We start from the raw sequence: 16,889 nt of genomic DNA, 5'->3' as shown, positions 1-16,889 counted from the left end.
TCCTAGTATAGCACTGTAGGGTAAGCACTGGACTGCTAATGGCAAGGTTGGGGGTTTAAAGCCACCAGCTACTCCTCAGAAACCCTATGCAGGGTTTGGAACAGACTGGACAGGACTTAACGACTCTGTACTACAGCTTGTTAAGTAAACAGTCAGAATCTCAGACATTTTAGTAGTGAAAGATTCTTTTCCCAAGACATAGCAACCATCTCTGAAATCTAGGTGTTTTGAAAGATTTCTTTAAAATAACTTCAGCAAGAGTAGTTTTAGGATATTGATAAGTATTTGCTTTTTGTAGCTGTAGGAGAACAGAGAAAGAGGAATTTTGTTTGTTTGTTTGTTTGTTTTTAGAGAAAATGTTTTTACAAGCTAACCTTGTAAAGGTTTCTTTACCAGCAGTTAGAAAGGCCTGTAGTTTCAAAGCCAGAGTTAAGAAGTCCATTAGTTAGTATGGTGGTGGTGGTGTAACGTGGAGTCGGTTCTGACTCATAGCAACCCTGGTTAGGTTTCTGAGGCTGTAAATCTTGATGGGAACAGAAAGCCTCATCTTTCTCCCACTGAACAGCTGGTAGTTTCGAACTTCTGGCCTTGAAGTTAGCAGCCTGACTCGTAACCACTATGCTACCAGAACTCCTTATTAGTTAGTATGTTGTTGTTGTTAAGTGTTGTCAAGTCGATTCTGACCCATAGTGACCCTGTATAGGGTTTCCAAGGAGCAGCTGGTGAGCTTGAACCACCGACCTTGCAGTTCAAATGACTTGCAGTCTGACACATTAACCCACAGCACCACACCAGGACTCCATAGATAAACACTGACGAGGATGGGATTCGAACCCACACGTGTAGAGCACAATGGATTAGCAGTCCATCACCTTAATCATTTGGCCACCTTGTCATACGATGAGTTAGTATAAGGGTGAAAAAGGAAAGGCGAATCTGGGAAACTCAACGCTCACAGCAAGGAAAGGCACAGGACCGAGTAGAATCGTTATCAAACAAAACATGGGGAATATAATAGAACCATTTTCCCATCTGTAGAATCTAGGGAATATTGATTGAGGTAGACACATACATCAAATACAAGTTGAGTCCCCATTGGTCCCAGCTGCTCACATGACTCTTGGGTCTGTAATCACAGTCTCACCCATGGCTGCACAGATAGGGTGGCCATATGTCCGGATTTGTTTGGAAAAGTTCCCTGGCCCTACTACTTCCAAATGCAGCTATTGCTCAAACTACCTTCCCACCCCACCACAAGCTTCTGGTCTGGTATCAAGAATCTAGGAAAGAACGGGTAGCTACAAGTTGGGAGATCAACTGCTCTCTCTTGCTTTTCTTTCTGAAACACTTCACTGTCTCTAAGCTCTAGAAACCAGTGCCATTGTCCTAGCTATAGAGGCTTTCCTACTTTCTGTCCAGGATCCCATTGAGTAAAATCCCAAACTCTTGTGCATCGCAAACAATTGCACTAGGTCTTCTGGATTATTTACTAGTACACAGTGATTGAAAACATTTCTTTGTGCCCACTGATGCAGATAATTTTAAGGTGACGTGTGGAAAAGGAGCACTTTCTTTTTAGTAGGGTGGCCATATGTCTGGATTTGTTTGGTACAGTTCCAGTTAAGACCTGATGTCCTGGTGTAACATAATTATTAATAGTACTTCAGTCAAAAGTATCCCCATTGGAATTCTAGGCCAGCTCACATTTGTTCTAGTATCAGTCCCTACTCTATGAATTCCATCCCCAAACAATCATACTCTGGCTTAAGGTCTTTAACTGGAATCCAAACAAACATACTTACAGGCCCCCTCAATGATGCAACCCAGAAATCACTGTATACCATGGTTGGTGGCTTCCATCATTACTATGACCACTGAAATTATTTGAATATGAAAACTGCTCCTTTCCATATGTTTTGACAACGTCTTGCCCAAAAGAACACTGAAAAACATTTGAAATCCTGTTTCAAATGAAGAAAATGGAGCCTTAAACCTGGAAAATTCATATCACTTTAAATTAATTGATAATTTAATGTAAAAATGAATAATGAACTCTAATCCTCATTTCTCCTTAAATGCAAACAGCTCCAGACTCCTAAACTGTGCTTTTTATAGAAACACTTTCAGAGAAAAAACCCTGGCAGAAACTTTACTAAGTGAGGTAGTGACTTTTTTTGGGGGGTGGGGTGGGGTGGGGTGGTAATTGAAGGCTCCTTATGACATAGGTTTACTTTTTCTTCTCCACGTCCTGCTCTGGGGCTTCCTTGGCGCTCTTTGCCGGGATGCCGAAGAGCCCGGCATGAGCGCGGGGCCATGCTGAGACTGGCAAATGACTTGAAGTCCTTCTCTTCCTGCCTGATGACCAGGGCTTTCTTCTGCTTGTAGACTCTCCGGATGAGCATCACTGGTCCAGTCAGTTTGAGTGGCCAGTTTGAGTTCTTCAGCAGAGCTGTCTTCCTTCTTGGGGTAGAGGGCATCGGAGGGAATAGGATGAGCTTGGAACAGTATTCCTTCAGCCCCTGCACATTAGTTAGCCTGTAGGGATTCAGTAGATTTGTACCTCCTCTTGGCGTCCACAGAGATCCCGATGGTTCACTCCACCTTCTTGTGGATGCCGGCCACCCTCAGCTTTTACAAGCTGAGGTCCCTGCTAGCTCGGACTGCGGTGTGATACCGCACTATGGGGCATCGCACAATAGGCCCGATGGGGCTGGATGGGGGCGACGCGATGCAGGGGCCCGGCGCGCTTTGACTTGTCCCGTCTTGAGTCTGCGGGTCTTCCGCACCGCGCGGGATGGTTCAATCACGTGGTCACGCGCCGGGGGGCCAGTCCTTGTAGAATTGAGGCTCCAGGATCAAGCCACTCGGGCTGGGTGCCTGGACTGGCTGTATTGACTAGGATCTCTAGTATTGTGATGCTTGATAGCAGTGATAGAGGTTGAAGGAGGCCTGGTGGCATGATGGCTAAAGTCCTCAGTTGCTAATTGAAAGGTCAATGGTTCAAACTCACCAGTTACGTCCCAGAAGAAAGATGTAGCAGTCTGTTTCTATAACGATGAACAGTTTTGGAAACCTTATGGGTTAGTTCTTCTCTGTCCTGTAGCGTGGCTATGAGTCGGAATTGACTTGCCAGAAATGGGTTTCGTTTTGGCTATTGATTTATTGGTGTTAAATGCCATCGAGTCGATTCTGACTCGTAGCAACCCTGTATAGGGTTTCCAAGGAGCGACTAATGGATTTGAACTGTCGACTTTGTGGTTAGCATCACACCAGGATTTCTTTGGGATAGAGGTTTTTATTATTATTATTGCTCTGCACTTTAAAGAGTATTATGTCTGAAGTTTTTCCATTGGGTGTAATATTTTCTGAAAGTTTTTGATACATATTCTTTACCAAGTAAAAGACTTTTCCTTCTTTTAATTTGCTAAGTTTCTTTATATGGAAATTCTTGAGAAGCATTTCTAAAAATGTCGCAGAACATTACTTGTTCAGTATGTGTAAGATCTGACCTATTCCAGGGCTTAGATGTTTTAACTCCAAATAATTACAGTGATGAAAAAAATGTATTCTGGCATATAAGGAATGTTTTGTGATATGGGACAGAAGGTAAGGATTTAAAAAATAAATAAAAATTTTAAGCATAATGTGTCAGGAAAAGTTAATATAAGCATCTGACTCATTAGTATGTCTTAAACAGCTGACATTCTGTATAGGCAGAAAATATATTCAGGTTTACCTAAAATTAGAAAATAAAATAAGCTGTTACATAAAACACTAAATATTTAGTAATGAAAAACCAGAGATAGCTTTTAAATAAAATAATTCAATAACTTCATATTTGCACTAGAAAAAGCATCAAACAACAATAAAATACAAGGGTTAGTCAAAAAATATTGCTACAAAGTCATAAAGACCTTTATTGAACAAAATATCACACAAAATATCAAAATGTGAAGCTATTGTTTCTTGATATATCCTCCATGCAATCTCTAACCCCTCTCCCAAAGAATTCTGTACTCTTCAATTTGCACCACCTCCAATGGCAGTTTTGGCATCTTCGAGAAACTCAAATCTTCCTTTTCAATATCCTCTGAATTCACATAACAGAAATAAATCTGAAGGAGCAAGATCAGGGCTCTAGGGTTGTTGTTTTTATTGTTAAGTGCCGTTGAGTCGATTCTGACCCATAAGGACCCTGCATAGGGTTTCTGAGGTTGTAAATCTTTACGGGAGCAGAAAGCTTCATCTTTCTCCTGCAGAACCGCTGGTAGTTTCGAACTGCTGACCTTGAGATTAGCAGCCTGATTCGTAACCACTACATAATAAGGTACATTATTATAATGGAATAAAACCTCCTTGACACAACTTCCCTGTTCTTTTTCTCACCAATGCAGTTTTCAGTTTTCTGCAAACTTCTGCATAGTAAGCCCCAGTGATTGTCCTGTGTCCTTCAAGAAAATCTATCAAGATAAATCCTTTGGGATCCCAAAATACAGTTGCCATAATATCAAGATAGCATTCCTTGGAAAAACAAACAATAAGGCAATAAACTTCCTCAAATATTCTACCTTTAGGGTCTCAGCTGATTAATTCCTGAGATAACTATCTGGGTGAGTTTTGTTGTTGTTGTTATTAAGTGTCCTCTAGTTTATTTGGACCATAGCGACCCTGTATAGGGTTTCCAAGGAGCAGCTTGAACCACCAGCCTTGCAATTCAAATGACTTTGCACTCTGCTGCATTAGTACACAGCGCCACACCAGGACTCCTGGGTAGGTTTAAGCACATCCTGTTCTCCCTGTCCTGCTCTCCTTCTAGGACCACAAGGTCATCCCAGCCAATCTATAAACTTCCTCATTTGCAGGGTCTTTACTTAAGACTCAATAACTAAACCAACTACAGTTTGTTTAGGTCAGTAGATCCATGCTATCACTGACCTCAAAATCATTTTTTTTTCATGGCACAAAAGCCATCATTTTGTATGTGTGTGGTATTGTAGGATAAATACTGCACTGCTAACTGCAAGGTTGGCGGTTAACACTCACCAGTGACTTAACAAGGAGCCCTAGTAGCGTAGTGGTTACGAATTGTGCTGCTAATCTCACGGTCAGCAGTTCGAAACTACCAGTTGCTCTGCGGGAGAAAGATGAGGCTTTCCGCTCCCGTAAAGATTTACAGCCTCAGAAACCCTGTACAGGGTCACTATGAGTCAGAACCGACTCCACGGCACATAACAACAATAACAAATGAAATTAAGACAAGTGTATTACTGAGTGGGAGTTCTGGAGTGGTGCTGTGGGACAAAGCACTAGACTGCAAGATTGGTTTGAACCGCAAGGTTGGCAGTTCAAACTCACCATCTGTTCCTTGAAACCTTATACGAGGTCACTATGAGTCAGAACCAACTCAAAGGCACTTACCAACAACAGCAGCCTCTGACAGTGATCACCACGTCACCTTCCTTTTTCTGTATGAATTTTGAAATGCTTCTTTAAAGAGCCTATATAGGGTCACTATGAGTTGGAACTGACTCGATGGCACTTAGCGACAACACAAAAGCATTACTGCACTCAGTAATTATCTGCAACCATCCACTGATAGCAGAGACATGTTTAAATACGTTTTGTTAGGAATAAACCCGTACTCTCATCCTTGTAGTGTCTGCGTTTCATATTACTTGTGGATCTAAAGTAGAGTGTGGGGGAAAAGGCACCTTTCAGATTTAGTCTCTGCCATAACTTAACAGATCAGCCTGAAGATGTGTAGGACTTTCTGATTTCTCTTCCAATTAATATAATGGCGTGGTCCTTCTCAGTGTTAAATGCCCGTGATAGAGATTTGGTCTCTGGTGTCAAAGAAGTCTGGAGACAGGCATTTCCTGGCAGTGGCGGCTCCTTGATGCCATTGTTGCCTGGGATCCTACTGTTTTGTCACAGCCATCCTTAAGGTTTGACTTCCTTCTTCAAGGTCATATGGTAAAAATACAACCATCCATCACATTCACATTCCTGATAGGAAGAAAAAGGAAGCTAACTAATTGAGCTTCCCTTAAAGCATGTATCTCAAGCTTTAATGCTATTGTCAGTTAGCAGAGGATCTTGTAAAATGTAGATTTAGTGGCTCTGGGGCCTGAAATTCTGCATTAGGAGTGAAGTACTACATTTGGAGTAACAAGACTTTTAAGAGCTTTCTGGAAGCCATGTCCAGTGACTTCTGCTGTCATTTCATTGGCCAGAATTCTATCACATAATCAGACCTGGCTGCTGGAGACTCTGGGAGATATGGTCTTTTTAACTGAGCACTTTGTCAACCTGAATAAAACTGTGTTTCTATTGTCTCTAAGAAAAAGGGGAATGTGAGTGACTAGCAGCCTCTGTGGCCCTGTAGGATAAGCACTGAACTGCTAACCACAAGGTCAATAGTTTGCGCCCACAAAGAGAAAGATGAGGCTTTCTGCTCCTGTAAAGATATACATCTAAGAAACCTTATACAGGGTCACTATGAGTCAGAACCAACTCAAAGGCACTTACCAACAACAGCAGCCTCTGACAGTGATCACCATGTCACCTTCCTTTTTCTGTATGAATTTTGAAATGCTTCTTTAAAGAGCCATCCCATTAGTTCCATTAGTTCAAGTTCATTCTTGGTAGAGGGTATGAGTTCCATTGTCTGACCTCGATGGAAATTTCTTGGTTGGATGTTGTCCTTCAGTGAAATTATACATGAAGGGGTCCTGGTATGGTGCTGTAGGATAAACACTAGACTGCTAACCTCACAGTCAGCAGTTCAAATAACCTGCCACTCCTTGGAAACCCTATCCAGGGTCGCTATGAGTTGGAATCAACTCAATGGCACTTTACAACATTATACATGGAGTGATGGAAGTTGTTCGTTCTTCCCGGATGTAAATTTCCTCTACTACAGTTTTCTTATCCAAATTTGTGGGGGAAAGTGGCTTTGGGGAGCAGCTGAGATGATATTCTAAGGGCTAAGTATGAGTGAAGTAAATGGCCACATCTTCCAAAACCACCTACCGACCTTAAAGCTTCTATTGCTGCCAAAAGAGTAACCCCTGGGGGAGCACAAGCAGATTCATCAGGGAAATGGAGGGCTTTGAGTCTTAATTAGCTCAACTGCTTGGTCTTCTGTATTTCTGACCCTTTACATTTACACAGATCTTTGGAGTCTTGTAAATCTACTCACTTCAAAATAAAGAGCATTTTAGAGAGAAAGAAAAGCAAGCTGTAAACTCCTACTCTATAAGAATATTTTTGAGATAGTCTTGGTCATCAAAAGCAAGTGGATAAAACAAAAATGTCAGGATGTTTATAACTGCTTGGTTTAATCTTTTTTACGGATTTAGATGATTCCCCATTTTTTTTCTTGATCTCTTGGTTAGCAGAAGGAAATCTGTTAGAAGCCTATATCTAAATAAATACCAGAGAGGCAGGTTCCTCCCCTCTGGGCTAACCACCTACACCAATGAGGCCTGGCGTGGTACAGGGGCCTCTTTCTGCTCTTCTCTCTGCTTGTTTGCAATGCAGCCATTGCCCTTGACCCTCCTGTTTCTTTCCTTCTGTGGGTTGACCTCAAGATGGAGTCATCAGATAATTTCCCTATTTAGCCCCCAGGTGTTTCCTCCTATCCTTCTGCTCCCTCCCTTTTCTTCTCTTTCATGTATTGTTGTCATTGTTAAGCGCTGTTGAGTTGGTTCAGACTCATAGGGATCCTGTATAGGATTTCGGAGGAACAACTGGTGCATTTGGACCTCTTTTGTAAATTACCAAGATGTATATATATATATATATATTCATATAAGGAGCTCTGGTAGCGTGGTGGTTGCGGAATCAGGCTGTGAACCTTAAGGTCAGCAGTTCGAAACTATCAGCTGTTCCATGGGAGAAAGATGAGGCTTTCTGCTCCCGTAAGGTTTTACAACCTTGGAAACCCTGTACATGGTCGCTATGAGTCGGAACCGACTCCACGGCACATAACCACCACCACCATATATTACTCAGCCACCTCAGGCTGTTATTCCATGGAGGTTTCCTTTTCTGCCCTCATCCGTATCCTTACTTTTAAGAGTTGTGAAGATCAGCACCACACAGTACCATTCTCTCCTGTTGTAGTTGATTATTCTGTTGTTCTCAAGTTGATTCTTGTTCAGAATGGAGATCAGGTCATGTTGTGTATTTATTTGTCCCATGATGAAGGCAGCAGAACCAAGGTGATGGAATCAACTCTAAAGCAGGATGTATCTGATGACACCTAGTTCCCACAAGCCAGGTCCCAGAGATGCAATTTTGTAAAATCACATGGGTTCCAGGAAATCACAAGATTGGTGAGTAGAGTAAGGGGTCCACTAGGAAATTACAACTTACCACTTGTCAGAAAATCCACAATGGAAAGAGAGGATCACTCGCACCCATCCTGAAGTCTGATGACTTCCAATGGTAAAGAGTCCAATAAATACAAGGGGTGTGAGAAAGCACTGAAAAACAGCACCCCAGGGCACTCACAGAGGAAATCCCTCACCTGCAGGGAGTGTGGGGAATCTTTGTGTCTAATATTCTTTTCATCAACTCCACCACAGCAGAGTGAGGGCCCACAGTGTCTTTAGCCCTAGTTCCCACTTACTGTACAGGGAAGACATCGTCTAAGGGCTGTGAGTGTGGAGGAACCCTAAGGGACCAGTCACTGAGCCCACTCAACAGGGCTTCACGACTGAAAACAGTCACGAATGGAGCAAGGATGGAGAAACTTCCTAGACAAGGAGGCCTTCCTTTGCATGGAAACATGCACCTGACAAAGGAGCTGCATATCTGTAAGGAATGCTGAAAGGCCTTTTCTTGGACAGCTGCTTCTATTGCTCATCAAACACTGGAGAAAAGTCCGATGGGTGTTCTGATTATGGAAACATTTTGCTGAATTTTATACCTTACTTTACATAAAAGAAATCGTATAAATGCAAATTTCTATGCTACCTGTTCTTGTTAAGTGTCCTTGACTCAGTTCTGACTCAGAGCGACCCAGTATAGGGTTTCCAAGGACCGGCTGGTGAATTTGAACCATTGACCTTGCAGTCCATTGAGTATCTTACAGCACCACCTAACATATAAGAATTCATACTAGAAAGAAACCTTGGACATGTAATGAGTATGGAGAAACCTTTGTTTGGGTGTCATAGCTCACACAACACACCAGAAGGTCCAGATAAGAGGAGAGCATATATGTGTAAAGATTTGGGGAGAATTTCAGATAGTGTTCACAACGCATTACACACCAGAGTTGACGCCCAAAAGAAGTCACATAAGAGAAATAGGTGTGGAAGAGCCTTCTGTTTTATACGACCTATACTGTACATTATACCAAATTTGCAGTGGAAAGAAGTCTCACAAATGGCAGTGTTTTTAGGAATAGTTCCCAGTTCTTGATTCATCAGCAGATGTGGGAAGGCCTTAGGGATCTAGCCCTTGAGAGTATTCATAGTGGGAAGAAGCCTATGAATGCCAGAGGTGTAGAAAAGCCTTCAGCTATAACTGGGATCCTGTTGCTGTTCGCTACTAAGTACCATCAACTCAGTCTCTGACTCATGGTGACACCATGCACAATGGAACGAAACACTGCCTAGACTTGTGCCCTTCCCATGATTGGTTATGGATTGGATCACCATAGCCTTTTACTTAACTGGTTTCTAGAAGTAGATCACCAGGTCTTTCTTTCTAGTCTTAGTGTGGAAGTTCTACTGAAATCTTTTCAGCATCGGAGCAACACTAACATAAGGTGCATTGGCTGGGAATTACACTGCTCTTCCAAGTAGATAGTGAGAATTCCCCCACTGGACCATATTCTCATAACTGGAATCTTAGGGTCCATCAAAGAGTCCACACAGGAGAGAAGCCCAGATTGTGGGAAAGCCTTTATAAGGGATACCAGCCTTATTGATCATAGACTGTACTCTAGGAAGAGGCATTGACTAGAAGGAGGGAAGCAAGGTTGTTAATAATCACAGAGACCTTCATTAACATAGTAGAATTCTCAACAATTTCAAATCCCATGAATGTGCTATGTGGGAAAGCAGAAAAAGATCACACCTTACTCTAGCCCAGAATTCAAGTAGGAGAGATATTGTACTAATAAATCAAGAATGAAAAAGCCTTCACCTATCTCCACTGAGTAGTATCCAATCTGTCTAGGCGGGGCTAATGAAAGGAAATGTGGATAGGTCTCTTGTGATACAATAGTGAATAATTGTTATCAGAACTGATTGTGAGGGTTGGAAATGTAAAGGTAGACGTTTTGTAGCAAGGAGGGGAGGGATTAACTTTTCAGCCTAGAAGCGGAGGTCCCTGGGACCATCAAGGGAGAAGAGTAGAGACCGGGACCCTACCCAGAGAAGCAGTGATGCCTGAGATGGAGGCAGAGATGATGACATGGAGAGATGGAGCACTTGGGGATTTAGACACAGAGAGGGAGAGGGTCTGTGTGCTGATGACCAGGGGGGCAGGCTTATAGTGTATACCCTTTGGTTAGTTGATGATGTATAGAGGGGATTGTAACCATGGCAATGAAATGATATACTATAGGATGAATGTAAAACTAATGTTCTCCCATATAAACTATCACATAATTCACAATAAAACATTTAAAAAAAATCAAAACCTTTAAAAAAAAAAAAAAAGGAAAAAAAGTGCCTTCACCTAAAGCTAATTCATTCTAGAGCAGGGATCAGCAATTTCTGTAAAGAAAAGAAATATTTTGGCTCATGCAATCTCTATTACAACTGCTGAACTCCACTGATGGAGCAAGGAAGCATTCACAGATGATAAGTAAACAAATGAATATGGCCATATTCCAGTAAAACTTTCTTTACAAAACTAGGTGGTCAGCTAGATTTGACTCCTGGGCTGTACTTTGCCCGTACTTGTTCTAGAGGGAACGCCTCTCAAGCCTTAACAGTCAAGAAATTTCTGCAGAGGAATTTTTTATTTTTATTTTTTAATTGTTAATTGGGTGAAGGTGTATAGAGCAGGTATTTTTCATTCAACAGTTCATGTATTTTTTTTTGTTTCATCTAATTGATTTCAATCCTCACAATGTAAGATCACTTATCCCACTCTCTTCCTGCATCTTCCATGTCCATTTCTCCTTCATGTCCTTGGGTAAATACCGTCCTTTTGATCTCACGTAATTGATTTTTCTAGTTGAACATAGGGAAAGTGGCTTCCCTAATGTTATTGTTCCCCTTATAGATCTGTCTTTTGTTTGGCTGAAACTTGAGCCAGGGGTGAGTTCAGTTCCAGACCTGAAGAGTGACTAAGGGGGTTCCACCATTCTCTGTCTGAATAGTAAGATTGGTCTTTTTTTATGATTTTGAGTTTTGGTCCACAGTTTCTCCCACTCTATCCAGGACCTTCTAATGTGGTCTCTTTCAGAGCAGTTGGTAGTGGAAGCCGGACACCATCTAGTTCTTCTGGGATTGTTTGTGGAGGCTAGTGTTTGGACTAATAGTTTCCATGTGTCTTTGATTCTCTTAATTCTTCTTTTCTCCAGTTGGATAGAGACTAATAGATGGCTGCATCATTCTAACCTCTGCTTCCATCTATACATATCCTGACTGTGTCTCTTCTCAGTGTGTCTCTTAAAAAAGACTTGTCATTGGATTTAGGGCCCACATAGATAATTCAGGATGATCTCCTCATTTCAAGATCTTTAACTTCTGCAAAGTTCTTTCCCCAAATAAGTTCACATTCACAGATTGCGTGGATTAGGGCATGACTGTATCTTTTGGGGAAAACGATTTAAACCCACTTCACTGCAGGTATTAGTGAAATGATGGTAAGAAAGCATCACTCTTGAGTGTGATCTGGAAAGAATGGGAACAGAGGGAGTGCAGACAGCAAGTATGGTAGAAGCACAGAGTCAGACTGAATCTCATGCTTACCTGATGATAGCTATCCAAATTGGCGGTAGATGCAGCACCCATCCTCAGAAGGGAGGGGATGAAGAAGGAAGGGAAGCAATTGAATCAGTCTTACTGTTTCACAATCCTGGGATTTCTGCAATAAACCATTGCAGTGGGTGCATTGCTTCAGGGTTTCTAGGTGCTTAGACGCCACCTAAGCTCAGCTGGGAGTAGGGGTAGAGAGGTAAGGTTTCTAAAGCCAGCGGGCAAGAGTAGAAAACAAACTTGTAATGATCTGAGCTGCCCTCTGTTCCCATCTTTCTCCATGTCTGGAAGCAGTTGCTGGCTGTTGTGTGCTCAAGCCTATTCCATTGCTGCCTTGGGCATCTTGGGAAGCTCTTAAGGCTGCACTGAGGACTTGAAGAAATTGGGTCACCTTAGTGCTCAGGCAGGTCGCAATAAAATACAAAGTATATGTGTTCCCTGCTGCTTCCCTCCTCCTATTTTTGTGCACAAGAAACGTGTTCTGTCTTAGCTAAAAACACTTCCTCGGCCTCCAGCAGAAAAGGGAAGCAGGATTCCTGAAGTAGGCAGAGCGCCCACAAGAGACTTTATTAAGGCCGCAGCCCAAAACACTGATGTTAAAAGGTCACTGCCACTCTTTCACACATGATATCTTCTGTAGGAACGCACACAGATGGTGTATTTTGAAGAATGATAGGTTGAGCAAAAGAATATTTGAGAGCAGATCTTAGGAAGGAGACCTTGGCTAGATTAGGCTAAGTTTCAATATGTTGCCAAAAGCAGTGATGCCAACATGGAATTGCTGTGATTGAAAAGGGGTAATACTTGGAGGAGGATGCTTCAGAGGGGTGTCTTTCAAATACTAATTTAAGCATCATTTTTACCAAAAGGCTTTCTTTGACACTCACCCCAAATAAGTTGGATCATCTTGTATTCTCCCATTTCTTGTTCAGTTTCCATCATCACCATCTGAGAGTAGCTCCACCATGATAAGAGGGTCTGGTGGTCGGTGTTGCTCTCAGTATCTCTGCCTAACACATGCTGACACTGAATCAATGAATAGGAGAAGCAGTCTTCTGCATTTGGGGCCTGACTCTCCTGGAGAGGCTCTGCTCTGAGCTGTTGCCTCTGACATCCCTCCACACACTGAGAAGGCTCTCCTTCTGCCCTATGAGGACCAGTAGGACCACCTGCAGGAGCTGTTCAGTGATTCTTCCACCCCCATGCTTACCCCTGTGTGGGTGGGGCGATGGAGAGGGGCTGACCCTCTGCATGCCTGCAGATGCCAAGCTGAAGTCACTGAGGATGAACCTCCTCACTCACAATGACAACCTTGTCTCACAGACTCCTTTTGTTATCACCCAAGCAATCTCTTGCCACTTCCCATTTCTTCTTCTTCCCTGCCCTCATTCCCAGACTAAGGGATAACTGATTGACTTGCTTCCTGACTGTTACCTGTATCTCATCTTTCCTTCATCTCTCTTGGGCAGCCCTTGCTAAAGAAATGTCTGCTGCCCCCAACACTGGCATATTCTGTCTTCCTGCTAGTCAGACATACCTCAATCCAAATGCTTAAGCAAATATTCTTGCTTCCCCATTTTACATGCACACTGGGTGAGTGTTCACACAGCCCTCAGTATGACTCGGATGGACTGTGGACTCAGATCTTGATGAGGTGTACAGCTGGGGTGACTGGAGAGATCTGCTCTGTACCGTGTACTCTGCTGTGATCCTTCTGCAAGAAAACAGGCAGTTTGTAATCAGAATAAACAATTAACATATTGAATAACATAAGCTTTGCTTGCTAATCATTAGTTATTAGTAACTTTTGTAAGTAATATTTTCAGGATTAGGCCTCTACTCAGCTGATCTTTCTATCTCATCTATTTCTTTGGAAATTTAAGTCTGACGCATTAAAAGTCCACAAAATTATAAAGCACAGATTAAAAAAATAATAACCTAATCTATTTATAGAAAAAATGGTTTCTATCCAATCAATATTCTTAAAAAAATTCAAGCCTAGTTCTAGTAGGATTGGTGAAAAAGGTAAGAAATCTTGAAGCATTAGAGAAGCACCTGTTTTATTGCCTACTAGACAATGTGGAAATCAACAGACAATCTCTTTGATATCCCATGCGAGTAAAATTTTACTAAAGGTAGTACAGAAACAGCTGCAAGCATACATTGATGGAGAATTTCCAGAGGTTCAAGCCAGATTCAGAAGAGGACAAGGAACAAGGGATATCATTGCTGATGTCCCATGGATCTTGGCTGAAAGCAGAGACTACCAGAAAGATGTTTACCTGTGCTTTATTGACTACGCAGAGCCTTTAGATTGTGTGGAACATGACAAGCTAATGGACAACATTGCGAAGTATGAGTATTCCGGAACACTTAATTGTGCTCATGAGGAACCTATACATTGACCAAGAAGCAGTTGTTAGAAAAGAACATGGGAACACTGAATGGTTTAAAATTAAGAAAAGTGTGCGACAAGGTTGTATTCTTTCATCATACTTATTCAACCTGTATGCTGAGCAAATAATCCGAGAAGCTGGGTTATATGAAGAAAAATGTGGCATTGGGATTGGAGGAAGACTCACTAACAATCTGTGATATGCAGATGACACAACCTTGCTTGCTGAACGTGAACAGATTTAAAATATTTACTGATGAAGATCAAAGAGCACAGCCTTCGGTATGGATTACATCTTAATGTAAAGAAAACAAAAATCCCCATCACTGGACCAATAAACAACATTCTTATCAATGAAGAAAAGATTGAAGTTGTCAAGGACTTCATTCTTCTTGGATCAACTATCAACACTCATGGAAGCAGCGGTCAAGAAATCAAATGACCTATTGCATTAGGAAAATCTGCTGAACAAGACCTTTTAAAGTGTTGAAGAGCAAAGATGTCAGCTTGAGGACTAAGGTGCGCCTGACCCAAGCCATGGTATTTTCAATAACCTTATATGCATGCGAAAGCTGGACAGTGAATTAGGAAGACTATAGAAGAATTGATGCTTTTGAGTTATGGTGTTGGAGGAGAATATTGAAAGTGCCATGGGCTGCCAAAGGAACCAACAGATCTGTGTTGGAAGAAGTGCAGCCAGAGTGCTCCTTGGAGGCCAGGATAGCCAAACTTCGTCTCTCATACTTTGGACGTATTGTCAGGAGGGACCAGTCACTGGAGAAGGATATCATGTTTGGTAAGATGGAGGGCCAGAGAAAAAGAGGAAGACCCCCAACAAGATGGATTGGCAAGATGGCAGCATCAATGGGTTGAAGTGTGGCAACAATTGTGAAGTTGGCCCAGGACCGGACAGTGTTTCGTTCTGTTGTACATAGGGTCATTATGAGTCGATACTGACTCGATGGCAGCTAACAACAACAATAGAATGCCATAGATCATAGTAGAATTGATGCGTTTGAATTATGGTGTTAGAGAATATTAAAAATACCACGGGCTACCACAACAACAAACAAATCTGTGTTGAAAGAAGTACAGCCAGAAGGCCCCTTAGAAGCCAGGATGGCCAGACTTCATTTTTCATACTTCAGACATATTATCAAGAGGGACCAGTCCTTGGAGAAGGACATCATGCTTGGTATAGTGGAGGGTCAGCGAAAAAGAGGAAGACCCCCACCAAGGTGGATTAGCACAGTGGCAGCGGCAATGGACTCAAGCGTAACAAAGATTGTGAGGTTGTTGCAGGACTGGGCAGTGTTTTGTTCTGTTATGTATAAGGAAACTGTGAGCTGGTAATGACTTGACTGCAACCTAACAAGAATGCCAGTTGGAGTCGTTGGGTGGTCCAAACAGTTGAGCTCTGGATGACTAGCCAAAAGATTGGTGGTTCAAACTCACCCAGAAGTGCCTCGAAAGACAAGCATGGCAAACTATTTTAAGTTTATAGCTGTGAAAACTCTATGGAGCAGTTCTACCTTGTACACAAGGGATTACCATGAGTCAGAACCAACAGCAACCAACAGCAATGTACTAATTACAAGGTTTTTCCCTAAGTAATTTCATTTACTAGTTTGGAAGGTAGTTATTTGTGGATTCTTCTCCAGAACTGGCATCTCAGGAAAGATGTCGTGAGGAGCGGATGGTTCCTGTTTAAAGACTATCTAAAGGAAAATTCCTGAACCCAAAAAATTCTTAAAGGTAAGCAGACTTTTTAAAAGCAAAGTTGACTTCATCCTTCAAATTTCTTTGATTGTGATTGTAACAAGATTATAATTCTCACTTTGAAAACTCTTACAATTTTGAATTTACATTTAGATAGATAATTGCTACTGTTTGATACTTCTTAGAAGGCCCTCCACTGCCTCATTTACATGGTGCTTGATCCAGACATCTTTTTTTTATTGTGAATTGGGTGAGGTTTACAGAACAGATGATCAGTTTTACAGTCAACAATTTATACACATTTTGTTTCATTTTATTGAGTACAATTCCCTCAATCACTTATCCTACTACCACCCTGTGTTTCCTGTTTCCACTTTTCCTTCTTTCCTAAACCCTCTCAACTCAAAAGGGTAAATGCTGCCCTTTTGATCTCAAATGGTGGATTATTCTAAGGAGAGCATACCTCCCTAGTGTTACTGTTCCCCTTATAGACCTTTGACTGAAAATTGAGCCGTGGGGGTGAATTCAGTTCCAAGCCTGGGGGCTAACTAAGGGCCACAGTTCTCAGCGGTTCCACCAGTCTCTGATCCATAAGCCTGTTTTTTAAAAAGTGATTTTGAGTTTTGTTCCACATTTTTCTCCCAATCTATCCAGAACCTTCTATTGGAATCCCTTTCAGAGCAGTTGGTAGTGGTAGGTAGCCAGTTCTAGTTCTTCTAGTCTTAGTGGTCTGGAGGCTGATGTTCAGCCATGTGTCTGATTTTCATTACTTTTCTCTCCTCTGGATAGGGAGAGACTAAGCATCTCATAAGATGAGGCTTTCTACT

General features: G+C 42.0%; 1 non-coding gene and 1 pseudogene across 1 annotated transcript; both read right to left on the bottom strand.

Moving 5' to 3' along the window:
• Window positions 1-813: 813 nt before the first annotated feature.
• TRNAS-GCU lies at window positions 814-895 on the bottom strand. Its single transcript has one exon. It is a non-coding gene; the product is annotated as a tRNA-Ser (tRNA).
• A 1,332-nt stretch (window positions 896-2,227) lies between these two features.
• Window positions 2,228-11,984, bottom strand: LOC102825200 (annotated as a pseudogene).
• Window positions 11,985-16,889: the final 4,905 nt, after the last annotated feature.

Source organism: Chrysochloris asiatica, unplaced genomic scaffold (assembly GCF_000296735.1).
Source record: "Chrysochloris asiatica unplaced genomic scaffold, ChrAsi1.0 scaffold00038, whole genome shotgun sequence".
Taxonomy (NCBI): Eukaryota; Metazoa; Chordata; class Mammalia; order Afrosoricida; family Chrysochloridae; genus Chrysochloris; species Chrysochloris asiatica.
Note: the sequence above shows the minus strand (reverse complement) of the source record. Positions and strands in the feature narration are given on the sequence as shown.